General features: G+C 42.4%; 1 long non-coding RNA gene across 1 annotated transcript in view; it reads right to left on the reverse strand.

The window, feature by feature from the left end:
• Positions 1-19,221: 19,221 nt before the first annotated feature.
• The window catches only part of LOC142179820 (uncharacterized), a 28,624-nt gene continuing 27,838 nt past the window's right edge, over positions 19,222-20,007 (reverse strand). Inside the window, exon 2 of the long non-coding RNA XR_012708306.1 lies at positions 19,222-19,769. This is a non-coding gene — a long non-coding RNA (uncharacterized LOC142179820). The remainder of the gene's footprint in view (positions 19,770-20,007) is intronic.

Consider the following 20,007-nt stretch of genomic DNA (forward strand, 5'->3'; position numbering starts at 1 on the left):
AAAGAAAAGAAACGTTGGGGCAGTAATGGTAGCTCAAGGCCCGAAATGTCCACTTACATATCAAACATCTCCGCCCACATATCAAATACCTCCACCCGCATACCAAGCACCAGCACCCACATATCAACCCTCGTCTCCCAGATATTCCTAACCAGCCACTGCCTATCATACCTATAATTCCCAACCATCCCATTTCCAATCACCTCCAACTCGCCAAAATTTTCCAAGACCACGACTAAACTTTGACTGCAAGCTACCCAGACAGTACACTACTATTGCTGAACCCATCGACCAGCTGTATGAAAGGCTGAAAGCCGCTGGTTACGTCACCCATATTCCTATTGTGGCATTAGAGAACCCATCCCAATGGGTTAACCCAAACAAAACCTGTGCATACCATTCCGGTATGAAAGGGCACACCATGCCGAACATTGAAAGATAAGATCCAGACGCTGATTGACAACAAGGTCATACAGGCGAAGGAAGACACACCCAATGTCCGTAATAACCCCCTACCTAATCATAGGGGTGGCAGGATACATGTGATAGAAATGAACGAAGAGTGGGATCCTGAGGGGTCAATCGGGCTTATTCGGAAAGGAGATTACTTTAAACTTGCAGTCACACTCACTCCCATTGTAGTACAGACTCAGTCACCGATCAAAGTTGAGATAACTGCATCAGTTCCATTTGAGGTAGAGGTAGCTCTGCCTGCGGCCACCCCTGTTCCATTTGAAGTGGAAGTGGCCAGACCTTTCACGGTGACAGTATCAGCCACACCTCTTTTCGACTCAAAAGCAATACCTTGGGATTATGTTGTCGAGGCTAGGCAAAAAGGGAAGGCGAAAATAGGGGAATCCGATGATGCACAAGGAATGACTAGGACCGGGAGAATCTATACACTCGAACACTTGGGAGGACCAAGTAAGGATGTGTTGCCAAGCAGCCTATCATTGAAACAGGACCAGATGACCTTTGGAGGAAAGTGCCTAGGTTACTAGGTCTCGCGAGTCATGAACTGGTTTAGTAGAGTCTCGCAGATTGGTACGGAGACGTCTATATTTATCCTCGAGAGGCTGCAGAACCTTTAGGAAAATTTTGTATTCTTGGAAATTCTTGTCGTGCGACTTTGTTGGTCCGAAAACTAAATTTTGTTGTTCTATTCTCTCGCAGATGGCGAGAAAACGCGCTAATGGACAGGACGGACGACCACCATTGCCACCTACTGAGGCCACCAGAGGCCGTGGACACGGTCGTGGTCGAGGTAGAGCCGTAGGGGCAGCATCTGTAGACCCACCAGTTGCCCCGGCTCAGGATCAGGCTCCAGCTGCAGAAACTCCAGCAGCACCTGCTCAGGCACCAGCTGTGCCTATTATTATTCCGGGTCTTCAGGAGGCCCTGGCTCAGATTCTGACAGTTTGCACTGGCCTGGCTCAGGCAGTTTTAACCACCACTGCAGCAGCTACTTCACAGGCAGGGGGAGGCAATCAGACCCCTGCTGCTCGCACACCTGAGCCAGTAGTGCAGGGATTACAGACACCAGAGGCACCACCAGTACAGCAGGTTGCCCCAGTTCAGCCGGTTGCACCGGTTCAGGATAATATGGTCCCAGTTATGCCAGACGATGAGCAGCGTCGTCTTGAGAGATTCAACAGACTTGCACCTCCTACTTTCAGTGGTGCTCAGGGCGAGGATGCCCAAGGTTTTCTTGACAAGTGTAGACGTATGCTGAGGACAACAGGGATCTTGGAGGCTAGCGGTGTATCCTTTACTACTTTTCTGTTCTCAGGTGCAGCTTTCACTTGGTGGGAGGCATATAAGCGGCGTAGGCCGGTAGGTTCAGCGCCCTTGTCCTGGCAGGAGTTCTCCACTCTCTTTCTGGAGAAGTGGGTACCGCGATCTCAGAGAGAGGAGATGCACAGGCAGTTTGAGTATCTTTGTCAGGGAGATATGACCGTATCTCAGTATGAGGTGAGGTTCTCGGAGCTGGCTCGTTATGCTCTATGGATGGTCCCGATTGATCGGCAAAGGATTTGGTGGTTCGTGGATGGGCTTAATTATCCCATTCGTTTTTTGATGGCTCGAGAAAGGATTATGAGCCATACTTTTGAGGATGCAGTAGATGTTGCTCACGACATTGAGACGGATCGTCGTCTAGAGAGAGAGGAGCGGGAGGCTAAGAGGCCTCGTGGATCAGCTAGTCATAGTGGTGCTCCGTCTAGGGGCCAGTTTCAGCAGAGTAGAGGTCGTTCTACAGGACTCATCAGTCAGCTCGTCCAGAGTACCACAGGCCATCTTCATGCCGTGGTCATCAGGGATTTCAGCAGGGCCAGTCATCACTCAGTGTCCTTCCAGCTCAGAGTTCTTCACGTGCCCCGTCAGTTCAGGGTCCTTCAATACCGAGTACACCAGCTAGTCACTCCGGTGTGAGGGGTTATTTTCAGTCCCATCCTCCAGCATCTAGGGGTTGTTATGAGTGCGGAGAGTTAGGACATATGTGGAAGCAGTTTCCTCGTCGTACTGCCAGTTCATCACAACAGAGGGGTCAGTCCTCATCTTCTGCACCAGCTACTTCAACACCCACCCAGTCAGCTAGGGGTGAGGGTCAGGCATCTAGAGGCCTCCCCAGAGAGGGAGGTCGAGCGGGCGGTGGTCCGGCTCAGTTTTATGCTATTCTAGATCGGGCAGATGCTCTTGCGTCAGATGCTGTTATCACAGGTATTATCTCAGTCTGCCACACAGATGCCTCTATTTTATTTGATACGAGATCCACCTATTCTTATGTATCTTTATATTTTGCCCATCATTTGAGTATTCCCCGTGAGTCTCTTACTTTACCTGTTCATGTGTCTATCTCGGTGGGCGATACTATTGTTGTGGACCGTGTGTATCGGTCATATGCTGTGATTATTGGGGGTCTGGAGACCCGAGTTGATCTACTGCTGTTGAGCATGGTAGATTTTGATATTATTCTGGGCATGGATTGGTTATCTCCATATCATGCTATTCTAGAATGTCATGCTAAGACAGTTACTTTGGCTATTCCGGGTGTTCCGAGGATCGAGTGGCGTGGCATGACTGATTATGTCTCTAACAGAGTAATTTCTTTCTTGAAAGCCCAGCGTATGGTTGGGAAGGGTTATCTATCATATCTGGCTTTTGTGCGGGATGTTGGAGTTGAGACTCCTAGTATTGATTCTGTCCCAATTGTAATTTCTTCCTGATGTATTTTCTGCAGACCTGTCGGGCATGCCGCCGGACAGGGATATTGATTTTGGCATTGACTTAGTGTCGGGCACTCAGCCCATTTCTATTCAACCATATCGTATGGTACCAGCAGAGCTGAAAGAATTGAAGGAGCAGCTTCAGGAACTCCTAGATAAGGGGTTCATTCGGCCTAGCGTGTCCCTGTGGGGTGCACCTGTTTTATTTGTGAAGAAGAAAGATGGAACAATGAGAATGTGCATTGATTATAGGCAGTTGAATAAGGTAACAGTGAAGAACAAGTATCATTTGCCTCGCATTAATGACTTATTTGATCAGTTTCAGGGAGCGAGGGTATTTTCTAAGATTGATCTCCGTTCGGGCTATCACCAGTTGAAAATCAGGGAGTCAGATATTCCCAAGACTGCCTTTAGGACTAGATATGGTCACTATGAATTTTTGGTTATGTCTTTCAGGCTGACCAATGCCCCAGCAGCGTTCATGCATTTGATGAACAGTGTATTTCAGCCTTATCTGGATGCATTTGTTATTGTATTCATTGATGATATCCTGGTGTACTCGCGTAGCCAGGAGGAGCATGCCCAGCATTTGCGTGTAGTGTTGCAGAGATTGAGAGAGGATAAGCTTTATGTAAAATTCTCCAAATGTGAATTTTGGCTAAGTTCTGTGGCATTTTTGGAACACATAGTGTCCAGCGAGGGTATACAGGTTGATCCAAGGAAGATAGAAGCAGTGTAGAGTTGGTCTAGACCGTCCTCAGTCATAGAGATTCGGAGTTTTCTTGGGCTAGCAGGCTATTATCGCCGATTTGTTCAGGGGTTTTCTTCTATTGCATCACCTTTGACCAAGTTGACTCAGAAAGGTGCCCCATTTGTATGGTCCGGCGAGTGTGAGGAGAGCTTTCAGAAGCTCAAGGCACTTCTGACCACAACTCTAGTGTTGGTGTTACCATCAACTACAGGTTCATACACGGTATATTGTGATGCTTCCAGAGTTGGGATTGGCTGTATACTAATGCAGGAGGGTAGAGTTATTGCTTATGCTTCTCGTCAGTTGAAGCACCATGAGAAGAACTACCCTGTTCATGATTTGGAGTTGGCTGCTATAGTTCATGCCTTAAAAATTTGGAGGCACTATTTATATGGCGTATCTTGTGAGGTATTCACTGATCATCGCAGTCTTCAACATTTATTTAAACAAAAATATCTTAATTTGAGGCAGCGGAGATGGCTTGAGTTACTTAAAGACTATGATATTACCATTCTATATCATCCGAGAAAGGCCAATGTAGTGGCCGATGCGTTGAGCCGAAAGGCAGTCAGTATGGGGAGTTTGGCTTACATCCCAGTTGGGGAGAGGCCTCTTACAGTTGATGTTCAGACCTTGGCCAATCAGTTGGTGCGGTTAGATATTTCTGAGCCTAGCCGGGTATTGGCTAGTGTGGTTTCTCGATCTTCCTTATATGATCGCATCAGAGAGCACCAGTATGATGATCCGCATTTGCTTGTCCTTAAGGACAGAGTTCAGCATGATAATGCCAAAGATGTGACTATAGGTGATGATGGCGTATTGAGGATGCAGGACCGTATTTGTGTGCCCGATGTTGATGGGCTTAGAGATTTGATTCTTGAGGAGGCCCACAGTTCGCGGTATTCCATCCATCCGGGTGCTGTGAAGATGTATCAGGACTTGAGATAGCATTACTGGTGGAGGAGAATGAGGAAAGACATTGTGGGATATGTGGCTCGGTGTCTCAACTGTCAGCAGGTGAAATATGAGCATCAGAGACCGGGCGGTTTGCTTCAGCAGATGATTATTCCTGAGTGGAAATGGGAGAGAGTTACTATGGATTTTGTGAGTGGCCTTCCTCGGACTTTGAAGAATTTTGATTTGATTTGGATCGTTGTGGATAGACTGACCAAGTCAGCGCATTTCATTCCGGTGTGTACCACATATTATGCGGAGCGGCTGGCTAGGATCTTTATTCAGGAGATTGTGCGGTTGCATGGTGTTCCAGTTACTATTATTTCGGATAGAGGTACTCAGTTAACTTCTCAGTTTTGGAGGACTTTGCAGCACGAGTTGGGCACTCAGGTGGAGTTGAGTTCAGCATTTCATCCTCAGAAGGACAGATAGTCCGAGCGTACTATTCAGATATTGGAGGATATGTTGCGTGCCTGCGTGATTGATTTTGGAGGTTCTTGGGTTGAATTTTTACCATTTGCAGAGTTTGCCTACAACAACAGCTATCAGTCCAATATTCAGATGGCACTGTATGAGGCCTTATATGGGAGGCGGTGTAGAACTCCAGAGAGTGTTTGAGCCCGGTGAGGTTGGGTTGTTGGGGACAGATTTGGTCCAGGATGCCTTAGAAAAGGTGAAGGTGATTCAGGAAAGACTTTGCACAGCTCAGTCGCGTCAGAAGAGTTATGCGGACCGGAAGGTCCGAGATGTGTCATTTATGGAGGGCGAGAAGGTTTTGCTGAAGGTTTCGCCAATGAAGGGTGTTATGAGGTTCGGAAAGAAAGGGAAGTTGAGTCTGCGGTTTATTGGACCATTTGAGGTGCTTAGGAGGATTGGAGAGGTGGCTTACGAGCTTGCTTTGCCGCCTAGATTGTCGGGTGTTCACCCGGTATTCCATGTGTCCATGCTCTGGAAGTACATTGGGGACCCGTCTCATATTTTAGATTTCAGTACAGTACAGTTAGATGAAAATTTTACTTATAATGTGGAGCCAGTGGCTATTTTGAGTTGACAGGTTCAAAAATTAAGATCAAAAGATATAGCATCAGTGAAAGTACAGTGGAGAGGTCGGACCGTGGAGGAGGCTACTTGGGAGACCGAGCAGGAGTTGCGGAGCAGGTACCCGCTCCTATTTGAAACTCCAGGTATGTTTCTTAACTCGCTCGAGGACGAGCGTTTGTTTTAGTTGGGGAGAATGTAAAGACCCGAACCGTCGTTTCCTGTATTTTCGTCCCGTATTCCGCGTTAAATGCTTATTCATGTTTCAATATGTGTACTTGGTGAATTTGAGTCAATTCGGATTGAGTTTGGTATGAAATGGGACAATTAGTCTCTTTAAGGAAGAATTAGTTTGGAAAAGTCAACCGGATGTTGACTTGTGAGTTAGAGGGCTCGTAATTGAATTCTGATGATTCGGTTAGTTTCGGGGGATGATTTAAGGCCTAGGAGCGCAATCAGAATTAATTTTGAAGGTCCGGTGAAGAAATTAGCTCATTTTGGCGAAGTTAGTATTTTGGCGATTTTCGGTTGATAGGTGAAATTTTGATCCGACAGTCGGAATGGAATTCCGAGAATTTCTATAGCTTCGTTATGTCATTTTGTACTTGTGTGCAAAATTTGAAGTCAATCGAACGTGATTTGATAGGTTTCGGCATCGGAAATAGAAGTTGGAAATTCTAAAGTTCATAAAACTTGGATTGGAGGTTGATTCATGATTTTAGCGTTGTTTGATGTGATTTGAGACCTCGAGCAAGTCCGTAATGTATTTTGGGACTGGTTGGTATTATTGGTCGGGGTCCCGGGGGCCTCGGGTGTGTTTCGGATGCCCAACGGGTCATTTTTGGAAGATTTTTGCCGTTTTGAGCATAAATGTAATGATCTAAAGGTTCATTTTTAGTTCTAGAGATTCAAATTTGATTTCAAGACTTCCAAAATTTAAATCATGACTTATAGGACTGATCTGAAATTTTGGTTTAATTTCATCAAGTCGCGATTGGGTTTTTGACGTGAAATGTGAGTTAATTGTTTAACGAGCGAAATGGGTATTGAACTGGGCAAACGAGCTCCGAATTGAGTTTCGATTGAAGGGTTATGTTCGTATTATTATTTGTGACTCATAGGAACAAGAATCGTCTAATTCCGAATTCGTATGATAGAGTTAGAGCCATTTTAGTGAAAAATGGTTGTACTGCAAATTTCTTAAAAGCTGCTGTATTTTCTGCAGCAGTGAACAGTAACCGCGCGTGAACAGTAACCGCGCGGGTGAACAGTGAATAGTGAATAGTGTCCAATATCCAGCAGTCCGAGTTTATCATTTTTTTTGACTTCCAAGCTCGGATTTTGGGCGATTTTTAGCAAGAAATCTTGGAAAATCTTGAGGTAAATCACTTGTGATTATTTCTACTCCATAATATTGAATTATCATCGAATAATCCGACTAGATTACATGTTTTTGAGGAGTAAATTGAAGATTTAGGCCTAGGGATTTGAAAATAAGATTTGAAGATTTGAGGGGTCATTTGAACTCCGATTTTGGTAAATTTTATATGTAGGGACTTGTGGCGAGACGAGGAATCCGGTGATGTGACTTTCGTAATTTTTCGAGAAGTGGGCCCGGGGCTCGGGTTTTGCGAATTTCGTGAATTTCGATATTTTTCGAGTCTTTTCGATTGGGTTATATTCCCTCAGCCTATTGTAATGTATTCATTGTGGTTTTGACCAGATTCGACGCGCGAAGAGGTAAATTCGAGAGGCAAGGGCATAGCGGAGTAGACATTGGACTGTCTTGAGGTGAGTAATGATTTTAAATGATGCACTGAGGATTTGAAACCCCGGATTACACAACATATTGCTATGTTGAGATGAGACACGCATTGTATGACGAGCGCATGGTCATTTACTATTGGGGATTGTGACTTGGTCCATCCCAGTTGATATTTTTACCGCGTAATTGATAAAGATTTATTGTTTTTCACTATGATTGGGCTTATTGCCATATTTGGGCTTCGTGCCAATTATCTGAAATCTTTTGTGAATTTACATCACTATTTTCCTCACGAATTGAAATATTATTTGAACTCAGTCCAATTGAATTATATTATTTTGTGAACTCAGCTACATTTATACTCAACTCGAGATTTAATGATATTTATAATGCTGTTGAGCTGAGCACTATTGTTTTACTGATGCCCAAGAGGGTTATGATTATTTTCTGGACTGATTGAGGCCGAGGGCCATACATGAGGATATGTTGAGTGATGTGAGGAGGCTTTTAGGCCTCGAGTGTTATATGAGGAGGCTTTCAGGCCTCGTGTGTGATGTGTGAAGGCTTTCAGGCCTATTGATATTGCGCTTGAGCTGTAGGAGCCCCTCCGGAGTCTGTACACACCCCCAGTGAGCGCAGGGTACCCAGGTGAGTTGGGAGTGGGACTGAGAGGCCGTTGCTTGTGTGTGGTGAGTTGGGAGTGAGCCCGAAGGGCTGATGTTGTGTGCTGCTGAGTTGGGAGTGAGCCCGAGGGGCTGATACTATACTGAGATTTACATATTGAGCTCGAGGGGCAAGCTTTTGATTTATCCTTACTGTGGAAATTATTTGTCTTTACTGTTTTAAAAGAAGAATTATCTGATACTCACTATTTTACTGTATAACTGATTTTACTGCTTGGGATAGCGCTATATAGTGCCGTTATGAGATTTCATATTTTCAGTCGTTATTTATTTTTATTACTCACTGGGTCGGAGTACTCACATTACTCCCTGCACCATGTGTGCAGGTACAGGCAGAGCTGAGTTCGCTCCTGAGCGCTGATTCTTTCCAGACCAGGTGGTGACTAGGAGTAACGAGGTAGCTGTTGACGTCCGCAGCCCCGTGTTCTCCCTTATCTTTGTTATTTATGATAATTCCAGTCTTTGTAAAATATTAGTAAACTCTGTAGTAGCTCATGACTTGTGACACCCCAATTTCGGGCTGAATTGGGAGGGTTTTCCTTGTTCTATCACGTTTATTTCGCATTTCAGATTATATTGCCCATGATTTAGACTTATTCCTGCTAAGTAATTATAAAGAGATGTACTGTTTTGTTGATTGGCTGGCCTTGTCCTCATGAGAGGCGCCATCACGACCGGGTTGGGATTTTGGGTTGATCATTTGAACAAAACCCCAGCTCAGATATCCATACTGTCACTGTTGCAAAATTCAGAGGCACATAAGAATGCTTTAATGAAGGTGTTAAGTGAAGCCTACGTGCTCGACAATATCACCTGCGGGGAGATGGCCAATATGGTAGGGAAGGTGCTAGAAAGTCGTAAGATAATCTTCCACGAAGATGAGTTGCCGCCTGAAGTGTTGAATCACAACAGAGCATTGCATATCACAGTGCAATTTGAAGACAAGTTCATTGCCAGGGTCTTGGTTGATGGAGGTTCAAGCCTCAATGTTTGTCCGTTGGATACTCTGAAAAGACTGGGCAAAGGTTTCCATGAAATACAGGCAGGGATCATGAATGTGAAAGCTTTCGATGGGTCCCAAAGGGCCACGATTGGGGAAATTAACCTTTGTCTACAGATGCGGATAACTTGGTTCGACGTTGAATTTCAAGTGCTCGACATATCAACCTCATACAATCTTCTATTGGGCCAGCCATGGATACATGCCGCTGGGGCTGTGGCTTCCACACTACATCAAGCCGTGAAATTTGAATGGAACCATCAGGAGGTGATCATTCACGGAGATGGGAGTAACCCTATTTACACCAGTCAAACCATCCTGGCTATTGGAAATAGAAGAAGCTTATAAGGGGAAACCTATCATCACATCGAGCGTGTCAATGCCGTCGAGAAAGGAAAATAGTGGAGTAGCAAAATAGAAAGCATACTGGAATGGTCTGGGTATGAACCCGGCAAAGGGCTTGGGAAGAATCTGCAGGGTATTACTAAGCCGATACAGCTGAAGCGTCATGGTACTACCTTTGGGCTCGGATATCAGTATACATGGCAGGAGTATGAAGATTGGTCGCCTCCATGGCGCAGACCTTATTACCCTCTCGAGCAACCGATGTCGCATCTGGATCAGACTTTTCACCAAGTTGACACAATATGGGGAACTACAGAAGAAGAAGCATTAGCGGGGCTGAGAAATCTGTTCTTAGAGGATGAAGACATGGACTGCAGTGCAATAATTGAGGAGGAGGAGGAGGAGGAAGAAGGCCTCACTATTCAGAGTGGAGAAGTGAGCTGTTCTCAGGAACTGTACCGCCACACCATCCCGGGCCCTCCGAGTCCCTGGGTAGCTTGGCAGATTTTATTCCTATAGCCATTCTAGGCATTTAAGATTTTCAGTAATTTGTTTTTAAGAATCACTTGTTTCAAAATAAATGCTTGATTCATCAAGCCGTACTCGTTTGGATGTTTTAAGTATTAATCAAATGCATTGCCTTTTATTATTTATTATTATCTTCATATTTTTTCTTTCTACATTGTTATTGTTACTTTTCCTGATGAACCGGTGACTGTGATATGTAACGAGGCAACGCAACATGAGAATAGTGATTTGGATGAAGAAGACGAGATACCTTAGGAAGTTGTGAGGGAAGTTGAAAATTTTGAGAATAAGCCTAAGTCCAACCTGGACAAAATCGAAGAAGTAAATTTGGGGGACGCCGAGATTGTCAAAGAGACTCGCACTAGCATTTACTTATCATCAATAAAGAAGGAAGAGTACATCCGCTTCTTAAAGGAGCGTGAGGACAGTTTCACATGGTCATATGATGACCTGATCGGTCTAGCACGTCCATAGTGGCTCACAAGTTGCCAACTAATCCCATGTGTCCGCCAGTGAAGCATAAACTCAGAAAGTTCAAACCAGATATGAGCCTAAAAATCAAGGAGGAAGTTACCAAGCAGATCAAAGCCAAAGTCATCAGGGTTGTTGAGTACCCAACCTGGTTAGCTAACATTGTGCCAGTACCGAAGAAAGATGGGAAAGTTAGAGTATATGTTGAATAACGGGATTTAAACAGATCAAGTCCCAAAGATGACTTTCCACTACCAAATATACACATCCTAATCGACTACAGCGCCAAGCATGAACTCCAATCTTTTGTAGATTGCTTCGTGTGTTATCAACAAATCTGGATGGATGAAGAAGACGCAGAGAAAATAATTTTTATTACACCATATAGGGTATACCGCTATAAGATGATGCCATTTGGTCTAAAGAACGTTGGGGCTACTTACATGAGAGCCATGACAACTATACTCAATGATATGATACACAAGGAAATAGAGGTGTATGTGGACGACGTCATTATCAAATCCAAGAGGGCCGCAGATCACATAGCAGACTTGAGAAAGTTCTTTGACAGGTTATGGAGGTACAATCTGAAGTTGAACCCCGCAAAGTGTGCATTCGGGGTTCCCGCAGAAAGGTTACTGGGATTCATCGTCAGTCATCGAGGGATCGACCTGGATCCATCTAAAGTCAAGGCCATTCAGGAATTACCGCCACCTAGAAGCAAAAAGAACGTGATGAGTTTACTAGGACGTCTCAACTATATCAGTTGATTCATAGCACAATCCACAGTTATATGTGAACCTATCATCAAGATGCTGCAGAAAGATGTCGAGACAAGCTGGACCGAGGATTGTCAGAAAGTTTTGACAAGATCAAGGAGTACTTGTCCACACCACCAGTTCTAGTCCCTCCGGAACCAGGACGGCCTTTGCTACTCTATCTATCTATATTGGATGGAGCCTTCAGATATGTTCTGGGACAACATGACAAGACAGGGAGAAAGGAGCAAGCCATATACTATCTAAGTAAGAAATTCACACCTTACGAAGCACAGTACTCTCTGCTATAGCGCACTTGCTGTGCTTTGACCTGGACGGCCCAGAAGTTGAGGCATTACTTCTACGCCTATACTACATACCTCATATCCAGGATGGACCCTTTGAAGTATATATTTCAGAAATCCCTCCCGACTGGAAAGTTAGCCAAATGGTAGATACTGTTGAGTGAGTTCGATATCGTCTACGTAACTTAAAAGGCAGTCAAAGGACAAGCATTGGTAGATCATCTTGCTGAAAACCCGGTGGGAGGAGAATATGAACCTTTGAAAATGTATTTTCCTGATGAAGAAGTGTCATTTGTAGGAGAGGACATTACCGAATCATACGACGGTTGGAGGATGTTCTTCGACGAAATTACAAATTTCAAAGGAGTAGGCATTGGAGCAGTTTTGGTATCAGAAATAGGTCAACATTATCCGGTATTTGCTCGTGCACCAGGTACAAGGAGAACGGGCCACCAAAAATTCCAAGATATTGCCATATCTGCACCATATGTAGGAATTGAGAAAGAGGTTCACGAAGATAGAGTTCCGACATGTACCCAGAATTCAGAATGAGTTTGCCGATCCATTAGCCACTTCATCATCCATGATACAATATCCAGATAAGAATTATATTGATCCTATTCCAGTGAGAATTCATAATTAGCTGGCATATGGTGCCAATATTGCAGAAGAAACAGATGGAAAACCTTGGTTCCATGACAACAAGGAGTATTTGGTGAAAGGAGAATATCGGGAGCATGCAAACCACACTCAGAAACGCACACTCCGGAGATTATCCAATCACTTCTTCCATAGCAGAGGAAATTTGTATAGAAGAACTCCTGATTTGGGACTGCTAAGATGTGTCGACACAAAAGAGGCTTCTAAACTACTTGAGGACGTACATGCTGGGACCTGTGGGCACATGAATGGTTTTGTCCTAGCCAAGAAGATACTCAAGGCCGGTTAATTTTGGATGACCATGGAGACAGACTGCGTCCAGTATGTCCGCAAATGCTACCAATGCCAAGTGCATGCCGATATGATAAAAGTACCGCCAAACGATCTCAATGCAACAAGCTCACCTTGGCCATTTGCCGCATGGGGAATGGATGTCATCAGTCCGATCGAGACCACTGCTTCAAATGGGCATAGGTTTATTCTGGTAGCCATTGATTACTTCACAAAGTAGATAGAGGCTGCATTTTACAAAGTTGTAACCAAGAAGGATGTCACAGACTTTGTTAAAGATGGTATTGTTTGCCGATTCGGAGTACCCGAGTCCATTGTTACCGATAATGCTGCCAATCTTAACAGTGATCTGATGAGAGCTATGTGTGAGACTTTCAAAATCAAGTACAAGAATTTCACAACCTATAGACCTCAGATGAATGGAGCCGTAGACGCCGCCAACAAAAACATCAAGAAGATACTAAGGAAAATGGTAGAAAACCACAAACAATGGCACGGGAAGCTTCCTTTTGCTCTGTTAGGATACCGCACCACAGCTCGCATATCAACCGGGGCAACCTCCTACATGCTGATTTATGGTACCGAGGCTATCATCCCAGCCGAGGTAGAGATCCTTTCTTTAAGAATCATACAGGAAGCTGAACTGAGCAACGCAGAATTAACAAAGGAGCCGCTATGAACAGTTGGCACTCATAGATGGAAAAGGATGAACGCAGTTGTCGCACCCCCTTTTTCTCACAAAAATCGGGTTTGTGACATTTGAGAGGACAACTCGTTCCCTTTCGGGAGTTGGGTTTGAATTGAAGAGTCGCCACCTAATGATTAAAGTGCATTAGGACACTAGGAGGGGTTTGTTTTGAGTAACCAGAGATTGGGTAAGGGCTTGAAATTATCCTAATAGGAAGGTGTTAGGCACCCCTTAGGATCCACTAGTGTGGTTCCCGGCCAAGCAACTGTTGTGACATAAGTGCAAATAACACATAAGCAAATAAAGGCTTCAAATAAGAGGGGATTTTCACGTAATGGTTACAAATAAATAAAAGTAAGAAAAAGGAACTAAAAGAGTTGATTTTTTAAAAGAAATGGTTTAAAAAAAGATTTAAAAGAAACAAAGAAAATAAAGGAAAGAGGGGAGTCCTAGGTTTATTAATAATATGGATCACCCCACACAACATCCGGTAATCACTCCTCAGTAAGGGGGCTACATGTGATGTTATTGTGTGGTTATCATATCCATATCTACCTTTCCCACCCTATTAAGGTATTAAAGCGCAGAATGGTCTTGTTTACTTATTGCATGCTATTACCCACCCCAATCCTATCAGCCCCGGAGGCACTTGGGACTACTAATCCTAGAGGGAGGAGGTATTGGGCTTATTTGTGGTTTCAAAAGGTAAAATACTAAGGAGACAAACAAAACACGTATAACAAGTTTGGTGAAGCATATAAACAGATAAAAGGGCTCCAACAGACCTCTTTAAATCAAAGAAAAGCATATCGTTTAACATGTCTTACACGTACTGATTAGGGTCTGATTTAAAAGATGGGGCAGACTGATTTATTGCATATTTCAGATAAGACGCCCGAATCAGGCCTGCCTGCTGGATGTAGTTAATAAAATCTAATTCAGTTTATAACTTGCCCTATGACTTGCCTAAGTGTTAGACAAAAACCTATAGGCATGATATCTACTTATTTCAGAAAAGATGAAGTATACTGATTTTAGAAAAAGGTTGTCAGTTATTCAGGAAAGACGAGTTTTGACAAAAGATCATAAATTCCGCAGACGTTAGACAATGATTTTAGATTTGCAGAGGAGTGAGACGCTTCAGACTTGGTTATTAATTCCTACAGGCATGCTTTATAGGCGTTGTTGATTTTAAACACTTTTACAGGCATAGCAAGAGTGCAGAAATCCTATAGGCATGGCATCTAAATGTTGTACTTCGTTTAAGCCTATGAACATGATATCTAAATGCAGTTAGTTGTTTAAGCCCTATAAACAGGTTTGCCTAGTGACATATACATATGCAGGATTCAGATTTTCAGTTAACTATGAGCATGGTATCTATATGAGAGATGCAGAAATTTAACTATAGGCAGGATATCCATATGAATACAGAATTTCATAAACCTATAGGCAAGATATCTATAAGGTCGCAGAATTCCTTAGAGGCATAGTATCAACATATGAAAGTACAGAATTCCTATAGGTAGGATATCTATGTGATATGCAAAAATTAGAAACCTTTAGGCAGGATATCTATATGGGTGCAGAATTTCTTATAGGCATAGTATCTACATCAGAATTCCATAGGCAGGATATCTATGTGATATGCAGAAATCAGAAATTTCCTATGAGCAGGATATCTACTCATTTTACATGCATGGTTACCCTTCCCTTTTCACTAACCATCCCCAAAAGTTATTACAAGTTATTACATTCCAAATAAAATAAAGAAAAATACATTAGAAATTGAAAATTACTACCAATGAGAGCCTGATTCAGACTTCCTGTCTGAAGTATGAAGTAAACCAACTCCAAAGATCATGTTTCAAAGCCTTTCTCCCACTTGGGTGTGTCACAGTTCCCTAAGAGTTTCATAAGAACTTCGAGCAGTGCTTACACCCAAATGTATCACCGTATTAAGCCAAAGTGTAGTGTAGAAGGATCATCCCTCTGGTGTCCAAGATCAGAGGGAACTCAAGGTCCCAAGGCAAGGCTCATAAGAGGCGGGCAGAACTTAGGAACTAAGAGAGAGTGTAAGTGCAGAATTCTGAAAGGGGGAAAGGTAAAAGGAAACAACACACATGGGGATATAGGAAATGAGGAGTTGTAAGAGGTAAAAAGCAGGATAGTGGGCATAACCCAACAATGGGAGATGCTGGCACACCCATAAGCCTATTGGAACACATTGTTTAGAGGTTAGGATCCCCTAAGGGATCAAGTTCAATCCATAGACAATAGCTTGTATATTTCCATGTCTTAAACTGTAACTTAAAGCACATAAAGGGAAATAGGGAATAGGGATTCATAGCAGAAACAAGCAAAAGGGAATCAACATGCTAGTTTAAGTATTTAACTCTGCAGAAGTAGTAAAGTAGACATAGATGTAGAAAGCTGTAAGTAAACACATTGTGGAGATGCTGAAATTTGAAATTAGGTCATACCAGTTTCAAAGAAACAATAGAGAAAATACAGTAGTCTGGTAAAAACGTCAGTGCAGACAAGAAGAGAGAGTTATATTATATGAGTAAGAGTTCATAAGATATGTGAATTGTGTCCTCTGCCGTGTGAAGAAAGTTCGTGCCTTTTTATAGTGTAAAAACCAAGTAGAAATAAGGTAAGAAATAATTGAAGAGCTGATTGTCAATCAATTACACAAGACTCCCTTTAGTTAAGGGATTCAGATTCAAACAGGTATAAACTAATTAAGGAAAGAAATTAATCAAACACTTTGTGCAAAGTAGGCAATTAGGGGTGAATACATAAAAGTTATTTAAGACGGGGTTTTTGAAATACACGGTTTGTGCGAATAAGGTAAGAAGATCAATTAACAACCAGTAAATCAAAAGGGTTTGAGATTTTGTATGAATGAACCGAGTCAAAAGATGGGAAAGGTTTTTAACTTAAGGGAAATCAGCAAACAATGGAAAGGGAATCAATTAAACCCATATTCAGAGGGAAGTAGGAACTAATCACAAATTCAGAAGCTATTTTAAAGGGAAGTCTACCATATATAAGGAGCATACGAACATGTTAAGCATGAAGGAAGACTGTAGTGTCATTGTAAAGTTAGTAGAAAATCCAGTAAAGAAAAGTTTAGCAAAAGGTCAGAGTCATATGAAAGCAAGGAATGGGTCTGAAAGAGTTAAGGGTTTTGAAATAAACCCTAGGTTCAATCAAATCACATAATCAAGCTTGGCGGAACCCCCAAATTCTAGGGTTTCCATACTGAATCAAGTACAGAGATGAGAAGGCAAGTAGTTGAAACAGGCTCAGAGGTTTCAGAGTTGAAACCTCTTGCATGCTTCTTTCATCAATAGAAACTCATAAGAAAAACATGATAGCAAAGTAACATTCGGAACACAGTAGAAGCACTGAAAAGAAAAACACTGATAGGAACAGTAAAAGAAACATGCTTAAGAGATTTTTCAGAAGAAACTTAAACAGGGCTTAATAGAAGGAAAATAAGGAAACTTAAGAACTTAGCAGGAAAATACAGTAGGAGAAACCTGCTGGAACATAGTAGAAGAAAAAGATATAAGAACACAGTAGAAAAGCATATAAGAGCATAGTATGGAAAACATGGTAGAAGAACATACAAGCATGGAGTATATAAGACTCAGTAAAAGAACATACAAGAACAAAGTGTAAAAACTCAGTAGAAGAACATACAAGAACGGAGTGTAAAAACTCAGTAGAAGAACATACAAGGTAGAAGAAAACATAAGAACACAGTAGAGGCAAATAAACACAAAAGACAAAGGAGAGAAAGTCAGAGAAACACTTAAACATTTTTAGAAAACCCTAGATTGGAAACGAAGCGGTTTTGAAAGTAATTTTTGAAAGAGAAGTTAGGGAAATTATTTGAAAACTCAAGGAGAGCATAGATACACAATGGATCTAAGGAAATCGAAGAAAACCTCGAAAGGTTAGGGTTTCAAAAGAACCCTAGAAGTGAGATCGGTTTTGAAAGGTCACCGATCTAAATCGGAGAGGTAGGAATCAGGCTCAAACCACCATGGTACGCCGGAGTAAAGCCGGAGATGGCTGTGGAACCTTGAATCGACAGAGGTCTGGGTGCAAACCTTCGAGGTCAGGCCTCGAATCTTCAGATATCAGGTGTGTGGGAGCAAGAGAAGGTGAGTATAAGACTCCCATAGTCTGAGAAGCCACGGATTCCGGTGGGTTTCAAGGTGGAGGTGGTGGTAAGTGTCGCGCCCCCTTTTTCTCGCGAAATCGGGCTTGTGACATTTGGGAGGATAACTCGTTCCCTTTTGGGAATTGGGTTTTGGAACTTGAAGAGTCGCCACCTAATGATTAAGTGCATTAGGACACTAAGAAGGGTTTGAGTTTGAAGAACCAGAGTTTTGGTAAGGGCTAGAAATTATCTCGAGGGAAAGGTTTTAGGCACCCCTCAAGATCCACTAGTATGGTTCCCGGCCATGTTACAATTGTGACTTCACATAATCAAGTAAGCAATTAAGGGCTCAAATAAAGGGGCTTGCATATAATATTGCAAATAAATTGACAACTTTTGAGGAACAGTAAAGAGGGAAGAAATTTATGAAAGATTTAAGCAATTCTAAAGAAAGTAGATAAGGACAGGTAAAGGGAGGGGGGTCCTAGGTTTATGATTAATATGGATCACGTCAATGCAATACCCGGTAATCAGTCCACAAAGGAGGGGTTAAACGTGGTATTAGCGCACCGATCATCATATCCATATCTACCCTTCCCAACCTGTTAAGGTATTAAGGCATAGAATGGTATCGTTGATTATTGCATGCTATTACCCGTCTCGATCCTATCAGCCTCAGAGGCATTAAGACTACTAATACTAAAGGGGAGGGAGTTGGGGCTTTTCCAGAGTTTTCAAAAGGATAAAAATCAAGGCGACAAGCAATAACAAATAGCAGTTGAAGGGGGAAAAAATAGCAGTTGAGGCTCAAGTAGGCCTCCTCATTCAAAACAACAAATTATTTAGCATGACTTACAAGTACTGGTTTGGTCTGAATTAAATTAAGGCGCATGATAGGCTGATTTATCACATATTTCTTAGATGAGGAGTCCGAATTGGCCTTGTCTAGATGTAGTTATCAAAGGCTGACACAGTTAATTAATCACCTAATAGTTTACCTAAGTGAGGCCTATAGACATGACATCTAATAGAGTTGTATTGATTTTAAGGAAAAAGTTTGCTGGTTTTATAAAAAAGGATCCGCAGACTTTAAGACTGGTTTTAGATTTAAAACGGGACTGGTTTAGTTGATTTATTCCTATAGGCATGGTCTCTAAGTGTCATTGGGTTTTAAAAAGTTACATAAATGCAAGAACCCTATATCCATGATATCTAGAATTGATTGGTTATTATTAAGCCTAAGATTGTCTGCCTAACGGCGGGTATATGCAGAAGTGCAGATAAACTTATAGGCATGTTTTCTATATGAAGAACCTATAGGCATAATCTCTAAGATGCAGAACTTATAAGCATGTTTTCTAAAATGCAGAAATGCAGGACTTATAGGCATGTTTTCTAAATGCAGAACCTATAAGCATAATCTCTAAGAAGCAGAACTTATAAACATGTTTTCTAAAATGCAGAAATGCAGGACTTATAGGCATGTTTTCTAAATGCAGTAATGGAGAAGTTATAAAGACTTACATGCAGGGTTTCTAAATGCATGATGAAACAACCTTATAGGCAGAATTTCTAAATGTAGATATATAAACGAAAAATGTTGTGATTGCAGAAATAGAACCTAAAGCATGATATCTACCCCATATGCATAACATGAGAGACCCTACCCTATTTTTTACTATACACCCATAGTTATTACAAATTATTACAGACCCGAGTGAATCAGAAAGATAAGTAAAATTACATCAGAAGTTCCAACTACATCTAAACAGCCTAATTCAGACTCGAAGTCCAACAATATGAGATAAACCTACTTCCAAGATCAGATTTCCAAAAGACTTTCTCATATTTGGAGTGTGTCAAAGTTCCCAAGAGTCTCAAAGGGACTCGGGCAATGCTTACACCCCAAAACATTGCAGAATTAAGAACATAGTGCAGTGTGGAAATGCCAGCCCTCAAATGTCCAAGTTCAGAGGGAACTCAAGGTCCCAAAGCAAGGCTCATAAGAGAGGGGCAGAACTTAAGAGTCTAAGAATAAGTGTAAGTGCACAGGGGGAAAGGAATCAGGGAGAGACATGGCAGGCTGGTAGTCAAACCCAGCAATTGGAATGCTGGCACACCCCTGACCAACCTGCTAGCCAAACATTGAGAGTTAGGATCCATTGTGGACCAGGTTATGGCCTAGGCAGTAATTAGGATACTGTCAGGCCAAGACCTTAACTCAGGCATATATAAAGGAATAAGGGTAGGGATTCATAACAGAAATAGAAGCAAGGAAGAAAAATATTTAGCACAAATTACTAAACATGAGCAGTAAAGTAAACAAAAAGTCTGAAACTGTAGAGTGAACACATAGGGGTGAGGCAAAA

The sequence above is a fragment of the Nicotiana tabacum genome, chromosome 1 (genome assembly GCF_000715075.1).
Source record: "Nicotiana tabacum cultivar K326 chromosome 1, ASM71507v2, whole genome shotgun sequence".
NCBI lineage: Eukaryota > Viridiplantae > Streptophyta > Magnoliopsida > Solanales > Solanaceae > Nicotiana > Nicotiana tabacum.